The 19,572-nt window shown below is 37.8% G+C and overlaps 1 non-coding gene across 1 annotated transcript; it reads right to left on the reverse strand.

Moving 5' to 3' along the window:
• Positions 1 to 2,744: 2,744 nt before the first annotated feature.
• On the reverse strand, positions 2,745 to 2,851 carry LOC130043212 (U6 spliceosomal RNA). Its single transcript, XR_008795338.1, has one exon. It is a non-coding gene; the product is annotated as a U6 spliceosomal RNA (small nuclear RNA).
• Positions 2,852 to 19,572: the final 16,721 nt, after the last annotated feature.

The following is a 19,572-nucleotide window of genomic DNA, read 5'->3' on the forward strand; positions in this document are numbered from 1 at the left end:
TTAGTCAATTGACTCAAGCAGGCCCCAGTAACGTCTCCTTTGTCCTAGCCCTGAGATTTTTTTAAAAGTGCCATATTCAAGGCTCTATCAGGGTTAGGAGAATGAGACCCGTCATTGTTACTGGTATTTGGTATATTGGGTACGCCACAGGGAGTTTGCCAAACTCTGCCATGTGGGCAGATTACATTTGGTAACTTGCCAATTTATCCAAAGGAAGAATGAGATAATAAGATGTCGCACTGCCGCAAATGCGGCCGCACACTTCCAGGAGCTGGGTTTTGTAGTCTCTGGGTCTTGGCTGCTGATGGAATTACACGGTGCCAGGGGGCCAGCTGGTGGGTGTGACCCCTGCCTACTGGAATATGGAGGATCTGGGTGGAGGATGCTCAGCCCTGATCCGAGCAGGCTTGGAGATCTCAGCCCTGGGGCCCACATGACTTTGTTCCTCTGCCGGTACCTTCATGTGTGTGGAGAGTGGTCTCAGCATGGTGGTGGCTGGTTCTGGAGGTCTTCAGCTGCTGGAGCCCTGGTCGGGGCAAGGAGGAAAACTCAACCTGCTCCCCTCCAAGGGGCCCTGATGAGGACAGCCAGGTGCAGGGGCAGGAGACTCTGTCAACTAATACAATAAACAGAAAAAAATATTTTAACCCTCAATAAGTTAAAACAGTGATGACATAAGGTTTCATGTATCTATATAAGTTTGTAACTAAGATTTTCTACTAAATTATAAACATTTTTAGTTAATTTAACATTTTTTCATTTTACTCAAAAATTAGGATAATGACAAACAATAGTTTTAAGGATTGGTATTTGAATTATTAAGTAATTTATTAATTGCATAGTTTTAAAACTAATGCCTTACACAATTATTTTTCCTATTTTTTTTATGTTTTACCAAATACTTCTGTTGATATAGGAATATCCTTGCCCATGTCTTTTTCCCTTGCCAATATTTATAAGAGTGCTATATATTATGACCATTTCATTAGTTTTTATAGTAAAGTAAAGTAAAGTAAAGGCCCTCCCGTTGATCATCGATTTGCTCGAACGGGCCCAGTAACATCTCCATTGGAGACTTTGTTGTTACTGTGTCTGGCATATCGAATACTCTCAGTAGCTTGCCGGGCTCTCCGAGAGGGGCGGAGGAATTGAACTCAGGTCGGCCATGTTGGCTGCGTGCAAGGCAGACACCCTACCCGCTGTGCTATCGCTCCAGCCCAGTTTTTATATACTTACTAAAATCACTTACAAAATCACTTCCCAAATTATAAATTTCTCATTTCACCTAGTCAGTATCAAATATTGTTGACCCTTAGTAAGTATCATATGCCTCCTCAAACTAATTATCTAATACATTTTTTTAACATATTGATTTCTATTTTCTTCACTTGGTTTAGGAATACATTCAAATTCACCAATGAACTACATAGTTATATGTAATTACTTGCACTTATCTGTATTATTTATGATGAATGTAAATGAATTATGTAATATATCATAGCAGGCACATGGTAAGTGATTTGTATAAATTTATATATATAGATAACTAAATATTTGTCTATCACTTGAAAAATATGCACAATGACAATTTTCTTATTTTTATGCTTTTTTTAAAGTATGCAGTGTGACTATATGTCTGCTCATTTTTGTTTACATGACCCAAATTTGATTAATCTATATATATTTTAAAATTATTAAAGACATGTCATTTTTTAAAGGTAGATAATCAATTCTTGAATGTCACAGAGGTAATTAAATTTCACCAATAGTATGCCATTACATGTTCAGCTATTTAAATTTAGAAAGTAAGCTGATTATAGTAACGGCATACAAAGATATGCAAGGTATGTTTTGTATTCCAACTTTTATAGATGTTCACATTAGTCACAATAAGGCACTGTCATCATGATCCAAGGGCATAATGGAAATCAGTTTCTGACAGAGCATATATTGTCCTTGAAAACTGCACTGACAAAAAGAGGGGTCCAATAATACTTCAGTTTGTAAAGAATAGATCAAGGATCTTTCTACAGAGCTAAGAAGTATGGGAACAATTGCTTGACAATATTGCTTAAATTAGTTTTGCCTGATACACAAAAATTAAGGTAAACTGTTGTATGCATATCTGGCTTGTGATATATATTTTATTCCTAGAATATTTTATGGAAATTGATATATTTTTTCTGCAAAATTGATGTTGAGATTATGATTATCATAAACTTGCTATACCTTTGTCTTTTTTATATAGAAAGATTTAACTGAAAAGCAATCATATTTTAAATGTGTTCACATGTGAGCCTTGACAAATGTATTTTCATCTGTCCATTCTTGTATTTTTCAGTATGATATTATAATTTTCTGTTAAATTAAGCTATATGTAAACTAATTTTAAATAATTATTTGTATGACAAACATCTTTACCCTATCTTAAAAAGATTTTAATTGAGTCTAGAGTACAGAATTATTTTTTGTCTTCTACGCTTTTTTTTTTAAAGATTTTTATTACTGAAACACCATGAGGTACAGTTGTAGATCTACAAATTTTTGTGCTTGGGTTTCAGTTATACAATGACCCAATACCCTTCCCTCCACCAGTGCCCATTCTCCACCACCACTGATCCCAGTATCCCTCCCATCCCCCGTTCCCCTCTATCCCACCCTACCTCTGTGGCAGGGCATTCCCCCTTTTTCTCTCTCTCCTTTTGGGTGCCGTGGTTCGCAAAAGAGGCATTGAGTGGCAATCAAAAAATACGGAATGCTTCACGAATTTGCGTGTCATCCTTGCACAGGGCCTATGCTAATTTTCTCTGTATTGTTCCAATTTTAGTATATGTGCTGCCGAAGTGAGCACTAGAGTACAGAATTTTTAATTGGTAATTATATAGGATGTTATTTTTCCTAAGTCCTCTTGTATGATCTATAGTGTATTTGTTAAAATTAATAGGATACAAATGATCTCTATCCAATAATCATCTCCACTAAACAATTTTGGAGGGGGAGGTCACATGCGGAAATGCTCAGGCGTTACTGCTGGCTCTGCACTCAGGAATTACTTGTGGTGGTACTCAGGGGACAATATGGAATGCCATGGATCAAACCCAGGTCAGCTTGTGCGAGGCCAATACCCTACCCCGCTGTACTATAACTCAGGCCTCTACACTCAGCATCTGATAGTTATTTTTCCTTACTCTTCCAAATGGTTTTCATATTTAAGGACAAACACTTTTAAAGCAATAGTTAATATAACTATAACATGAAAAATCTTCTACCATTAACTCTACTGCAAATTTATATTTTGTTTCTTTTGTTTGGGGCTCACATCTGACTGTGCTTGGGACTTAATTTAAAAATCTTCACTTGAGGGACTGGAGCAATAGTACAGTGGGTAGGACATTCACCTTGCACCACGTCTGACCCAAGTTCTATTCCCAGCATCCCATATGGTCCCCTGAGCACCACCAGGACTAATTCCTGAGTGCAGATCCAGGATCAGCCCTGAACATCACCGGGTTGACCCAAAAAGAAAAAAAAAAATCTTCACTTGCATTAAAATTGTAGTACAGCTAAATAAAAGTTATTCCCAAGAGTTCTTCTTGAGGGGCTAGGGTGCAAGAGTTAAGGTGTTTGCTTGCTGCACAGTCAATCCTGTTTGATCTCTGGTATCACATAGAGTCCTCTGAGATTTGCCAGGAATGATCCATGAGCACAGAGCCAGGAATAAGCCTTGAATACAGCCTGGCATGGCCCTCAACTACACCCCCCATGAAAAAGTGTCTCAAAACACAAGGTGTTCATAATAGAAATGTAGCATTTTGACAATGATTTAATGCCAACTGATCATGTCATTTAATTAGCATTGGTGATCACAAATGTATTAACAAGGTTTTGCAAAATCTCTGGAAATACACAGAGGCAAGCTGCATTGTGCAATCTCTGGAGGGAAATTCCTTCTACTACAGTCTTCTAAGAGTTAATTCCATTTCTTACAAAGATGTAATCTCTAAGTTAGGTCTAGAAGGCAGTGGAGGCAACCTGGACTTGAAGTAACACTTCTGTTGTCAAGGGTTACTGATGGGGGAAGGGATGAGGCAGAAAGGGGAAGGAGCTATGGAAATGAAGAGGGAAACATACACCACACTATGGAAATTCAAATGCTATATATGTATTTGAATGAGATCTCAATTCTGTTTGTAATTTTGCATTTTGGGCTTTCATTTATTTAGTTTCCACACGGCTGGTGAAATTATGAGTTGGTTGTTGTTGGCCTTATTCAGTGTATTACTTTCTGCCAGCATTCAGCTGCCAATTACAGACATAATTATTTCATAATAAAATTTATATTCTAATTCACACCTCAACATAGTGGTCATATGACATCTAAGTTGTGTAGCAAACAGCAAATTTAAGGTGCAACTCTGTGTAGTGTCTGTAATATTTTAGTTTACATGAGAAACTCTCCTTTAGTCCACACACAAAAAATAGAAAAGCCTGAGATTGAAGGATTTACAACCATATATATCAAGATCCCTTTATTAGTATTCTAGTTCTTAAGATAGTATCTTTAATGATGTACTGAAGTGTTTTTCTACAATGTTACAGTGTCTCAAATTGCCCATCTCCACAGGCCTGCCTCACTTTAAATCTCCTCGTGCCAATTTGCATTACTAATGGGTTTTAAAGAGAAACTGTAAAAAGAAAAATGCGACAATTGATAATAAATGCTTGACATATTGTGACAACGTATGCTGATTTATATTTTCATGTCAAGGTTCCAAATGAAACATTTCTGAATTTCTTATTTGGAAAAACAAAAAGAAAATTGATGCTACGGCATTATCAGTGATTGCATTTTTGTTAAAGAGCAGTGTAGACATATATTCCACGCTTTGTAATTAATGCATACATATTTTGGCTTCTACCGTCTTCACCTATTTGGAGTTATTCTCGCTGTTGAAGCTGCACATTTTCAAGAATAAAAAATTAGGTGCAATTTTACTTAAGTGCTGAGCTATCTGACTGTATAATCATTTCCTGGATTTATATTTGAATGATGCATGAAAAAGCCAAAAGAGGGGTTTCCTGCCAAAAGTATCTGCCTGGATCTCCTTCAAAAAATGTTCTTTTAAAATCCTTTGTATTTTCAAAGCCACCCCACACAGGCAATGAAAAGCAAATATGAAATGATAGATCACATGACGGGAGTGTAAATGTGAGGGTTTTTTTTTTCACTCAGTTAAACATCGCAGCAGGCATTACAATACCAGAGGTAACGAATCAATTAAATCCATTTTCCCCTCCGAGGCTCCAAAGCCAAGCGCGTGGGGTAGCGGTGCAGTTTAGACGAAGCCAGAGCAGTAGGACCCAGGAGCCTCCGCAGCCACCAATGGAAGCGCACACTTGGCCCTATTTGCATGCGATGCCTTCAGCTCTGCGCATTAATAGTAATACAGATAACGGGTTTGAAAGAATTCTCCACTGAAGGAGGATCGGTTTTTTTTCTAGAGTGCTGATACCGAGCGGAAACCCACTTCATTCTCTTTTCCCTCATCCTTCCCTTGGAAAGTCTCGGCCAGCCTTGATTTAAACTCGGAAAGGTCTCTGAGCACAGCAAAGTTGGACGACGGAGCTTGCACCCCGGAGCCGCAAGATTTCTGCAAGAGGTCTTAGGAGAGGGTGAGTCTCCCAAATGCTTGCAAAGGCGGTGACAAGCAGCTTTAGGATTGCCCAAAGAAACACGATTGCTATCGCGCGCTGGTGGTCGGTGGAGTGCAAAACGGGTGCGGAAAGGACCCCGCAGTTTGTCCAAAAAATTGTGACTGGTGCACTGCTGGGGTGATGGAGGGGGGGGGGGGCGGGGAACCTTCAGGCTCAATCCGAAATTGCAGCCATCAGCTTGGGCAAGATTCAACAAGTTTCCCTGCTGGAATGTGATGTTTGTTAATCACCGTGCATGAAGAGTGGGCTGCGTCTGCATCGAAATGAAGTTTGGGGGGTTGCGTTTTGCCTTGTGTTGGGGGCTTATACTGGTGTGGGGAGCTTTTGTGACACCTTTGAGCTTCCCCTGCACGCACCTTCCTGGGATGCTCACTGCAGGGAGCGGTCTGCGGGGTTGACATTGGGCAACTTTGCCGCCCGATCTCCGCGTCTGCGACCGCGCGGGAGCTCAAGATAGGGACCAAAGCTCCCCCCGAAATCCGCAACTCCGATGGCCTTGCGCTTCCAAACTTTGCGAGCCTCCTCCGCAGGCGGCAGAGAAGCTGGATTTCGAAAGAAGTCTTGCGGGATTCATTTCGTGAACTCTTGTTGAATGGGTAGGCCATGTGTTTCTTGGAAGATCTGCCTTTACAACCTGCATCATCCCCCCGCCCCCCCCCCCCACCCCCGGCTGGATGTCTAGGGCTGTCATTGAGGAAGTGGCTGCATCTGAGGTGGGGAGCGGTGGGGAAAGGGTAGGTAGACTAAGACTGGTCCAGCTGCTTCATCGGAGAGCCAGTAGAGGTTGAGAGGAAAGGGAGAAATGAACGAGCAAGAAGCGTCCGATCGTCCACCCACAAAACCCGCACGCGTGGGACGTGCCAAGAAGTGCTCCAGCTGGTGGCGTGTAGGGCAGGGAGGTCCAGGAGCTAGTGCATCATTGATGAAGCGCTGTGTCTTTCTGGGGGTCCTCCTCTCTCCCGTCCCCCGCCCCCGCCGCCGCCTCCTCCTGCCTGCTCTGTTCCTCCCTCCCTGGGTTTGCAGGTCGCCCCGGGTGCGGCTCAGTCCCGCAGCGCCGCGGACACAATGGGAAGCGGCAGGGCAGAGCCCAGTGGGCAGGAGGTGCGGGCAGCGCTGCCCAGCGGGTCCTGTGGCTGCACTCGTCGTCACTCCTGGGGCTCCAGCGGCGCTGTGAGACCCGGGGGACACACCCGGGCTGGAAAGGCTTCCTTGGCTGCCGCGTTCCCAAGTTCTCCCTTTAAGACACTGAGGGGCAGGCAGACAGGTGGGGTGGACAGACAGAACGCTGGGGGCAGTCCTGGATAACCACGAGTCGGAAATACCATGCTGGCTGGCAAATCCTTAGCGTGCACCCCACTGTCCAAAAGCTAACGGGGTGGAGTGGGGGATGGATAAGAAAAAAAAAAAATATATATATATATACCCTAAAGGAGAAAGGGAAGAGGAAAGAAAGAAAGAAAGAAGGAAGGAAGGAAGGAAGGAAGGAAGGAAGGAAAGAAAGAAAGAAAGAAAGAAAGAAAGAAAGAAAGAAAGAAAGAAAGAAAGAGAAGGATGATGGGATTTCAAGAGGATAAGACAGCAGCAAGTGACATGGGACAGTTCTGGACATGGGCCAGACCTGGTCATTGGTCAGATTGTTCTGGGATTTTTTTTTAAGTGGGCTGCTCTAGGTGGCTTTGAAATGTGCTTCTGCCCTTGCTGTGGCACCCAGGGGGTCTGGGGTGGCTTGGTGCACGGAGTGTGTGTGTGTGTGTGTGTGTGTGTGTGTGTGTGTGTGTGTGTGTGTGTGTTGTATTCCAGAGGCTAGAGTCACTGGAGACTCCTTACTGATGAAGGTAGAAGGTGTGGGGGTGGTGGGCTTCCTGGCTTCATGTGGCTTTTACCTCCATGCCTTTCACCCTTTCACCCTCCTGCCAGGGAGCCCTGTGACCTTTCAAACTCCTCTGGGTAATCTGCCCTGTGACTAGGAAATGGATTCTCTCTCTCTCTCTCTCTCTCTCTCTCTCTCTCTCTCTCTCTCTCTCTCTCTCTCTCTCCTGTTTGTTACAAAGCCCTGTTAAGAAAAGGTGTGTGTATTATTTCCTCGAGCTTGGGGATGGTGATGTTTTGTTTTGTTTCAATTTAAAAGCAAATCACCAAAGGCTCAGAGATGCAATTCTGGTCCAGGTGGGACTTGGGTATCTTAAGGGACCACTTTCAGAGGAAACAAAACTCTGTGGGGTGACTGGAACATCTGGAGGAAGTCACTATGATTTCGTTATTTTCTTCCCTCTTTTTTCTCTTCTATTTATTCCTTTCATTGTTGTTGGGGAACTGGGATGACTCACTACACAGAAAATATATTGTGTCTATTGATTTATTACCTGGCCAATTGGGAGTCCAGCAGCATGGCAAATGTGGATGTTCTGAAGGATGTTAGCTTGCCACTCCAAGACACATCTCTCGTGTTTTGAGGAATCATGAGTAACACCATTTGAAATAATTTCAAAAAGTGGAGCATGCATTATGCTGATGTGACTCAGGGGGTTACTAAAGTAGTTCTTTGAGGAGTTGTTTGGTGTTCCATCCATCAGCCTCCATTTCCTGTCCCCACATAAAGACTCCGAAATCACTGACCACAACTCAGAACAAATACCCAGGTAGTAAGAGGACTTAATTTGTTTCTTCAGAATCTATTTACCTCCTGTAGGAGGGGCAGAGAAAGCAGACAAGTGAGGGCATTCACCTCATATGGTTGCTATGGATTTTGGACTTTCTTTAACCTTTTGCTGTGTATCTTCCTGCTTCATGCAACTTCCAATTTAGTCCTGTGTGATCTGCAGAATTGAAGCACAATGACACAGCTGCAGTTCCCTGATGAAGGCTTGCTCCAGAAAACAGCTGTTAATCACATGTCTGCTGTGTTTACCCATTCACTTCCTTTTACTTCCCTTCCCTTCCCCCGTCCTTGAACCCATGTAACAGTCTTCTAGACTGTATCCTTGAAGGTCAGTGATTTTTAGTGATAGAGTATTGTGCTGAGTGTGGCTGAGGACGAGACTCAACAGCTACCTAGGGAACTCTCAGAGATTTAAAACTGACTTTTCTTATTGTCTGTGTGCATGCACACACACACACACACAAACACACACACAGACACCGTTCAGTAGTTCCCCAAAGAGAATTACATTGGTCTAAATAGATGTCCTTCAATTTAATAATAATAAATGACATTGATCACAGATGAAAGACCTATAAACTTGTGTACATTATTTTGATACTATTCAGGTATGAAATCTCACCTTTTGTCACCTATCTACACTGTATCCAATATCAGAATCTATTTCTATTTAGGTAGGATTTAATATGTTACCTCTTTATGAGAATAAGTAATTTGAGACACTGCAATGATGTGAGTTTTTAAAAGAAAAAAAAAAGAGAAGCAATTGCTTGGCAGCTTGATGAATGAGCAGGTGCATTGCACCATTTGAAATATAACTTGAGGTGAGCTTTTATTGAATACACTAGACAATTAACTCTTCATAAGCTAGAAACTCAACATCTCTTTCTTTTTCCTTTACAAATATCCAAATAAACACACAAACACATGTCTGTATCTTTCACTACAGAAACAAAACATATTAGCATATACTACACTGATTTATGATCAGGTCACATCATGATCATTGATCTCTCTAGATTTGCTTTAGAAATGAGAAAGAAATATTATTAATGCATTCACATTTGTACAAAAATACTTTACTGTTATTTGAAACAAACAGTTCTCTTAATTCTACCAGAGACAGAATTCCTAGGAAAGAGAATTACTTACCAAGGTTATATAGCATAAAATTTAAGACACTATGTAAGACATCTTGTATCCATAAATATTTTAATTAACACTAACAATATATTTTGAAATAAACTTTATATATTTAACATCTGAAGTTAATGAAAATGTGACAGACTAAAAACTGTGCAGTTATTCTATAAATAATAGACATATACACAATTAAAAATTAAATTTTGTGATAGAAAGTTTTTCCATGATACCACAGACCTAGTTACTCCTCATATTTAAATAGACTTATTAATTTTAAAAGTTTTCATTTACTTCTTTACATTACAAATCAATATTTTGCATCATCCTCATATCTTCTTTCAGAGTGAATTTACAAGGCTCTCATAACTAATGAATTATTTCCTTAGTAAGCACAGTCTCTAACCTATATCCTTGTCATATCACCATCTTTTGAGATCAGAGAAGATTTTATAGCTTTTGAGGCTCTTTAACATTTGTTCTTGTATTTGTACAATATGGACTAGTATAGGAAGAATTCATTATGTCTTTCTCTCCCTGTACATATCTATACTTAAAGCTTTTCTAATGGAAGTTTCTCACCTTTAATTGGCCAAACCCTGTTCATTTGTCTGTGGTGGTTTATGTTTGACATATAGTGCAACATCTGTCTATATCAATCATCATACTTTTTAATGTATCTCTGAAATTTTCAACTAATTATGACTTTTTTCATATAATTTAGTTTTTATTTAGCAGGTAGGGAGTAAATTAACATTCTTGAGCATTAACATCATAATTAATGATTACTATTTATTAGTATGATACTATTGTGCTATATTAAACAGGAGATATCATAATATATAGTTGTTTTTATGTTCCTATTTCCTATTTGCCTTAATCACCATGGATGACGTAATGAATTTCTAGGGTTTCAATCATGAAACCCGAATATATTATCTCCAGTCAATATGTTCATGTACTGTTCTTAATAGTCATACTTATATTCCTTTCTTACCAAAGAACTACTTTAAATTATACTTGGATGCATTACAGACATTTTAAAAGAAAACCTAGTAAAGGAAACTTGCCAGTCAGCATTCTTCCTCTATACATTTCTTTCTGCTTGTATTTACAAGCTTTGAATAATCCATCATGCCCCAAACAAATCACCTTTGATATATTCCTCTACCTCATATACTACTTTAAACATTGGGGAAAATGCCAATGTTTTAATTTTTTAGCCCAAACTATTCCCCACTGACATACCTGACTCCTGAGTCCTACCTTATTTTCTTTCCTAAAGTCAACCTTCTAAGCCTATTTCATCTCACCTCATTCATCCCAATTTGAATTTCTTTGCACTGTACAATGTAAGCCATCTTTGCAGAACACAAGTAATAAAGTCCATGAACCTTATTGTGTATTGGAAGGTATTGCATCATCTGGTTCTGTGTTCCTCTACCAATTTTCACTATTATGAAAATCTACTTGCAATTTATACTCAGGATGTCTTGTTTCTGCCTACTTTACAAATGCCAATGTACAAAAGGGTATCTATAGAGTTTCAACTCATAATGGTCATCACTTTCTTCAGATCTTTTATTGATCTTTAAAAAATAAAATATTAGGTATGTGTCTTGTAACAACTTCCAGTTAAAAAATAGATTCAAATGCATTTCTTTCTAATCCATTCTTACCATCTTTCAGAGGTCAATTGAATTTATCTACTTGTTTTTACCACGAGATTGTGAATCGCCTTTATTAGTATTTCACAAGTATTTCTCTAGCCAAGAAAAACTTCTAAATAATAAAAAATAATGTATAAAATTCTATTCCTGAACCAATTACCAGTTTCACTACATTGGCATTTGTGGGAGTTGGAGTGGGAGTGGGGGATGATACCAGAATCTCCTTGGTAACAAACATTCTAGGTTAACTAGGCACATTTACTTTTATCAGAACAAAAGCAACCCAACTAAATCAAGTTAATGTGAAGCTTAATTTAGAACTGGGGAGACCCCATTGGCACCTATTTATATGCTTTGAAAACTGTGAATATCTTTTCATGAATAACTGTGCTCCAAAAAAGAATAAGTTAAATCATATGATTAATTCTTACTGATGCATCTCAGTCTTATATCAGAAAGATGGACATGTCAAGAGCATAATTAAGATAATCACATGAAAATGACTTTCAGTGTCAAGGTATTGCTGTGTAGAGTATATGAGGCATTTGATAACATTCATACTCATTTGAGATATTTATTGAGAAAAATAGAGAGAATGAAAAACAAATGCTTATAAATTGACTATTATAATGTTCACACATTTCTTTTGATTTACATGTATTTATATGTCCATTAATGAAGCACAATGTTGAATGAAATAACAAAAATATTCTTATACATTATACATTCCAGGTTAATATATGTCAGTATTGTTTTTGTGATAAGTTGTTACAGGAATATCAATTTCATTACTTTTCATTACTGTGTAATATTTCGTTTTATACACCTACCCAGCATAACTTTCCCATTTTCATTGAAAGATATTTCCAATTTACCACTATAATGAAGTGTAGCAGTTATTATTCTTTACATACATCAGTGAGTATATGCCCAAAACTCTGAGTATATGCCTAGAAATAAAATTACTTTACTTTATCAAATGTTGTTCTTTCCTTGTTTTATTTTTTTCCAAGTATTTTCCAAAATGGAGGTTTCAAGCACTCTTGTGAAAGTAACACTTCAGGGACTCTTGTCAACATTTAATATTATTATATTTCTTAATTAGACTAATTTTGTGATTTTTATAAATCTTTTATATTATATTTTATATACATAAAACGTGGGCTGGAACAATAGCACAGTGGTAGAACATTTGCCTTGCACTCGGCCAACATGGGTTCGATTCTTCCACCCTTCTCAGAGAGTCCGGAAAGCTACTGAGAGTGTCTTGCCCTCATCGCAGAGCCTGGCAAGCTACCCATGAAGTATTCAATATGCCAAAAAAAGTAACAACAAGTCTCACAATGAAGACGTTACTGGTGCCAGCTTGAGCAAATCGATGAACAACAGGACAGTGCTATATAAAACACATTTTTATTTAGTAATTACTTGTCCTGTACTGTAGATTACTTAAGTATGTTTGACTATTTTCTACTGAGGTATTTAGATTATTGTCTCCTAGAATTTTACATATTCTGTATTATGAATATTTTTATTTTTTTAAATTCAAGCACTGTGATTTATAGACTTATTGATAGTTAATATTTAGGCATATAATATTTTAACATCAGTCTCACCACCGGTGTCAACTTGCCTCCACGAGCATTCCCATATTACTTTTACCCTAAAGTTCAACCCATATTACTTTTACCCTAAAGTATGTCAATTTGACAGGTACATTACAAAGTTTCAGTGTTTGCAGCTTATTTACGCCAGATTACAATTTTTATAAGAATTATAAGTATTATCCCAGAATATATCTTCTATTATTTTTCTAAAAATAATTTCTAGAAATAACGTCATAAAGTATTTTTATGTGTTTCTTGACAGCTTATTTTTTTGCTTTTTACATCCGAGTCTCTGATTTCTTGGATATGATTTTAGTTTTATGTGTCAAAAAATGTGACTATCACATATAAGTTTTCCATATGTAGGTAGAGTGTTTTTATTGCCTATAGGATGCTTGCCATCTGTCCTCATTAGAGACATACTTTTTTCCGGTCCCAGTTTGCCAGGCTTATATGTGAACCACAATCTCACTGAATAACTCCAGTGAATGAAGCAGAGTAAAAAGCAATAATTGAGATTTAAACAAAAATAGATTTATCATTTCTATGTAACCAGAATTGAAGGCCAATTATTTCTGTAACAAATTACATAATTTTCTTAATGTGAATTGTTCATGTGTAATGAGTCCTTAGCTTTGCCTACACTAATTTACTTCAGTATTTGTTCTTCATAAAAAGAATATTAATACACAATCCAAGATATATTCTCCTTGTTTATAGGATTCTGGCAAGGGTACACTTTAGAAATAAACTTCAGTAGATCAAAAAAATGAATCATGAGTAAAAGTGAGGTCTGATTGACTATTTGCCAGATAAGTTATAACCTGGAGACTGAGTATTTCAGCATAGCAGTCATCAGTTTCTGAGCAATGTGTAATCCATGAACAGACAATCTGAAATATTAACTACATCACAAAAGTTTTAGAAAGCAAATCATTTTAGTGCACTATGCATATTGTGCACTGTTCAACATTATCTCGGAGAGAGGAAATAGGTGGTTATAAAAACAACTTCCCCTGTCTATGTATTCATAAATTTCTATAAACCTGCTATGACTGTGCTACTATTCTGAACAACAAAATTGAGCCAAGTATTGTTTGCACTAAGCTAGTTTTGAATTCTTTAAACATTGGATATTAATTTAAATGGATTTTAGTTTAAATGAGAATGACCTGATTTAGTAAATGAGAAAGTCTTAGTATTTATATAGATTCTTGAAAAAAAGAGTTTTAAAGCCCCTTAAATTAAATAAATTGCACCAAATAGTGATTGTTTTTATGTTTTTGGGGGGTATTTGGGGGTTACCCAGCTGTACTCAGGGCTTATTGCTAGTGTAGTGCTCAAAGACTGGTGTGAGTTCTGGGACTGAATGGAGTGCCAGGAGTTCACCCAGAGTGGTCATGTGTAAGGAAAGTGCACTACCTGATCCACTATCTCTCCAGCCCTCATATGTGACTGGTATTTGGGTGGGTCTCACCTGGAAGTGCTTAGGGTAACTGCCATCTGTGCCTGGGTGCAAGCCATGTGATGTCAGGAAACAAACCTGATCTTTTTGCATGCACAATATGTATTTAGCCCATTGAACTATCTCTTTCTTTCACTTCAGTCATTACTTTTAATCCTTTTCTATTAATGCCCTTTGTTGTCATTTCATCTAAGAAAAAAGGTTTCATTGGCATCAAACTTTTTGCTGTTTAGAATCAGACAAATGTAATTCTTACATGACTTCAGGTTTATTTTTTCCAGCCTACTGTCTTCCACACTTAGATTCTGGATTACTTTTGTATTTCCTTTGTTAGGGGGATCCCCCCAAGTGCTCAGAGGGATTTTTGACCAACCTCAGCCAACAATGTTAGGTGTACAATGCAAGGGACCAAGGATACAGTGCTCATAAAATCCTGTCATGTCAGAGATTTTCTATGTTTCCCTGTGGTTCTGGGGAACCTCTAGGTCCATGTTCAGTTGTGTACCGGGGACTGCGTTTGGTGATACTAGAGCAAGGGTCAGTTGCTTTCTTTGTGAAAGTGACACTGTCACTGTCACTGTCACTGTCCTCCTGTTGTTCATCAGTTTGTTCAAGAGGGCCCAGTAACATTGTGAGACTTGTTACTGTGTTTGGCATATTGAATATGTCACAGGTAGCTTGCCAGGCTTTGCCATGTGGGCGAGATATTTTCGGTAGCTTGCCGGGAAAGCTTCCCCCTTCTCCGAGAGGAGCAGAGGAATCAAACTCGGGTCGCCTTGGAGGCTGCATGCAAGGCAAACGCTCTACCCGCTGTGTTATTGCTCCAGCCCTAGTCACCCTGTAATATCAGCCCTGATTATTTTTCTACCATTTTCCCACTTGTTTCACTTCTCCCTTGTGTCTTTTTTATTTTTTAGGTTTTTTTTTTTATTTTTTCCTTTTTGAATCACACCCAGTGATGCACATGGATTACTCCTGGCTCATGCACTCAGGAATTACTCCTGTAAATGGTCAGGGAACATATAAGATGCTGGGAAACAAACCCTGGTCAGCCGAGTGCAAAACAAATGCCCTATCAGCTGTGCTATCTCTCCAGCCCCCATTTGTGCCTTTTTAAAAAAAATACACTACACACTTCATTTTGGTGAAGGAAAGTTGACACTGATGATCAAATTGGTGTTTTAACATCCTGTTCCTGAAGGACAACTATGAATAGGTTTGTAAATCATGGAGCCTTAATAAATACTTTTTGTTTTAATTGGGTGATCATACCCTGAGCTGCTCAGGGCTTTTCCGTTGCTCTGTTCCCCAGGATTACAATTGGTGGGTTTAGGGGACCATACTTGTGCTGGGCAATTGCCCTCCCCACTGTAATATCTCTCTGGATAAAAGCTGTTTTAAAAATGTAAATCCACATATGATTTCTTAGTCATATGTGAATTCATTGAAACATGATATGCAAATTAAATTGTATATTAACACCAATTAGAACATATAAAAATAGAATATACCATGTAAAGTCAAAGATGTTTTTAAAAAATTGTACCACTATTTATTGATGGAAAGAAATAGAACAGTGAAGCTACTATGGAAAACATTATGGTAGGTATTCAAAGTACTAAACAAAATACCAGACAAAATGTACAAATTCATGAGGTTTGAGCAATTGTACTTTTAAGTACAAATACAAAATGATTGAATATATTCTAATACAGATATATTTACAGTAATATTCATTGAAACATCATATACAATTTATGCAAGATCAGAGAAAATATTGATTGGTTAATAAACATATAAACAAAATGTCTCATATACCTTTATTTGAATATTTTTAAGCCATAAATAAGAAATAAAATTCTGGCACATGCCATACTACAAGATGGTTTAGTTTTGAAAATAGTTTAAGCAAAAAAGGTCAGACAGAAAAATATAAATATTCTATGATTCCACTTATGGAGGTGCACAAAATAAAAAAAAATAGAGACAAAGTAGAGTGGTAGTTGGCAAAAATCTGGGACTGGGGCAGGACCTGTGAGTTATTTAAAATATAAAAACTTTTAACATAAGGTGATAAAATAGTTTGGAAATGGATATGAGTATAGTTACATAATGGTGTGAATATACTTTATGCCATGAAATTGATACTTAAAATATTAAAATGGTAAATTTTTGTCACAAATAATTACCATATTAAACTGAAGTCATCAAATTATGTTTGAGTCAGTTTATGTTTCAGCATCTTCATCTCTTAAAAAAATATTTGGCAAATTTTGTGGCTTCTCAATGTCCTTTAAAATTTTAATTTAAACAAAACTGCATAGAATAGGTGCTATCAGTAGTAACTTGGTAGTCAGAGAAAAGCAGGAAGATTAAATAAATTTTATGGAAAATGAAAATGCAGGTAAATCTCCTGGTCTTTGCTATGTACTCCAATAAACCAGCACATTGAGGAGAGGAAAAGAAAGTCTTAACTGTGCATATTGTGGTTCTGAATTCTAACGCAGGTGAGGTAGGGTGGAAGTTTGAAAATGGAACAAGATGGTATAACTAGATATAATGAGCTAGAAAGAACCTCAGGAGAACTTTGTGTTGTAAATAATACCAAGTGGCCAGTATGGCAATGCTTTAGCTTACTGCACATAAAACCTGCCAGATTCAAAACAATATGATCAAATGGGATTTCTCCAGTGATACAAATGTATAAAGATATTGTGAACTGTGGATTATGTAGCTCTGCTCTTCTGTTGACTTGACTGTAGATTGTGGTGATTGAGGGGATGTCAGTAGGATATATAAGAAAGTTCTTGTAGTGATGGATAGATCACATATTATCCTTTTCTTCTGGACATGAAGAAGCAACTATTTTGTCCTCATCTTCTGTGTTTTTCTCCCTTAATGTGAGACTCAAATTCAGTTTATGATTTTGCCTTAATATTTTCTTCTATGCATCTTAAATTGTCTACTATTCATTTTTTTCATTTCATCATCCTGTTAATCGTCGATTGCCTCGAGCAGGCCCCAGTAACGTCTCTTTCATCCTAGCCCTGAGATTATATTCACGGCTCTTTAGGAGAATGAGACCCATCATTGTCACTGGTATTTGGCATATTTGGTACGCCACGGGGAGTTTGCCAGACTCTGCCCTGTGGGCAGGCTACATTCGATAGCCTGCAAGTTTGTCCAAAGTAGGAATGAGATAATAAGATGTCATAATAAAAAATTCTGATAAGATGTCGCACGGCCGCGAATGCGGCCGCGCGGTTCCGGGATCTGGATTTTATAGTCTCTGAGTCTTGGCCGCTGATGGGATTACACGGTGCCAGGGGGCCAGGTGGTGGGTGTGACCCCCACCTGCTGGAATTTGGAGGACCTGAATGGAAGATGCTCGACTCCAATCCGAGTAGGCTTGGAGGTCTCGGCCCCGGAACCCGCGTGGCTTTGTCCCTCTGGCAGAGGGACAAATTGTCTACTATATGTAGGTAAAATCTAATATTTTATAAATAGCATGCATTTTAGGATTATGATACATAGCACTTAGATAGTTATACTCGTATTGTCAGGGCTAAAGACCATGAGAAATACTGTAGTCTGGGTTGGTTAATTTTCTTTGGTCTGATGTTTTTAGTCATTGGGCTCTTACATTGAGTTACATCTAATTTATTAATGTCAAGGATGTGGAATTTTTAGTCATGATGGTGTAATTTACTTGATACAGTTCTGGAATTATACAGGATATATAATTATATGAGAATATAATATAAGAATATATAATTATTGATGGTGGTATATTTATTAAACTAAATACAATTTAGTAAAGTCAGGATCTGGAATTATTGGTGGTGATAGTATTATTTTATTTGACTAATATTTCAACATCTTAACAGAACTTTTTTTATGACATCTTATTGTCTTATTTCTACTTTGGACAAACTTGCAGGCTATCGAATGTAGCCTGCCCACAGGGCAGAGTCTGGCAAACTCCCCGTGGCGTACCAAATATGCCAAATACCAGTAACAATGATGGGTCTCACTTTCCTAAATAGCCTTGAATATAATCTCAGGGCTAGGATGAAAGAGACGTTACTGGGGCCTGCTCGAGGCAATCGACGAATATTTCAATTATGAAAATCAATTCATTATTATTTTCATTCTAAGCTCAGTGAGATAGTTTGTGAGTAAGGCACACTGTTATGTAGTATTAAGAAATAAGAACTCTAGAAGTGATGTGGAAAACATGAAATAATTTGCTTATTTGGATTTTTTCTAGAAAAATAAGTAAGAAGTAACTATAGATAATATAGTTTATATAGTTTACAGCTTGATGACATTATAAGATTATTTATATATTGCAGTATGATTACTAACATAGCATTTCTTAACCTTATATAGTGCCACATAATTATCATTTCTGTGTGTGTATCTGTGTGTGTATCTGTGCGTATGTGTATGGCATGATCTGTGGTGGGTGGTGGTGATGAAAATACTGAAGATCTATTTTCTTGACAACTTTTCAGTATATAGTACAATAATATTTACAAGGAACACCATGCCAAGTTTCAGCTTCTCATCAACCGTTTTCATTCTTTCTCTGTTGGTTCATCTACTATTGCTGGGAGGATCACATAATACAGGCACAGAGCTATGGGCTTCTGAGACACTCCCACATTCTTTAACTCTTCCTATTGTTTCCTATAAGTCTTCCACCCTTAATGTCCTCCTGTAATAACTGTGTTCTCCATTTGAGTAAGTCAGTATACATCACCAGGAAAGATTACACCCCTGTCTCTCTATCACAGATTATAGACATTGAATGGTCTTAAGTGAACCCCACCTTCAACACACTTAGGGTTATAGAAGAGATCGCCACTCTGAGAGTTCTGGTGGGGTGTCTACCTCCCTTCTCTCTACTAGTCATAATTTTATTGTTTTATGCTCCTGTCTCAGAAAAATTTGACTTTTTCTTCTTTATCCTCTGCGTCCCCCCTTTAACAATTAAAGTTTTTGAAATAGCATTCTTTGAAATAGTATTTTTCCTTTGGCTGGCTTTAATTCTTCAGTTTTCAGCTAGTAGTTGATTGGTACTAACCTCATCATCTGACCATGTTCAGAAAACATATATTTCAGTTTTTCAAGATCAATGGACATTTTAAAAAGTTGACAATAGAAATTCACATTATTCCTTACAAAAGACATCTTTTTTTTTTCCTAGACAATCTATACATTTGACTCATAGCATTTAAGCCCCTTCCTATCTTAAATGTTGTCTATCTCCCATATTTTTCTCATGGAAATTTTATCTTCATTTTATATGTA

The sequence above is a fragment of the Sorex fumeus genome, unplaced genomic scaffold, assembly GCF_029834395.1.
Source record: "Sorex fumeus unplaced genomic scaffold, SorFum_2.1 ptg000115l, whole genome shotgun sequence".
Taxonomy (NCBI): Eukaryota; Metazoa; Chordata; class Mammalia; order Eulipotyphla; family Soricidae; genus Sorex; species Sorex fumeus.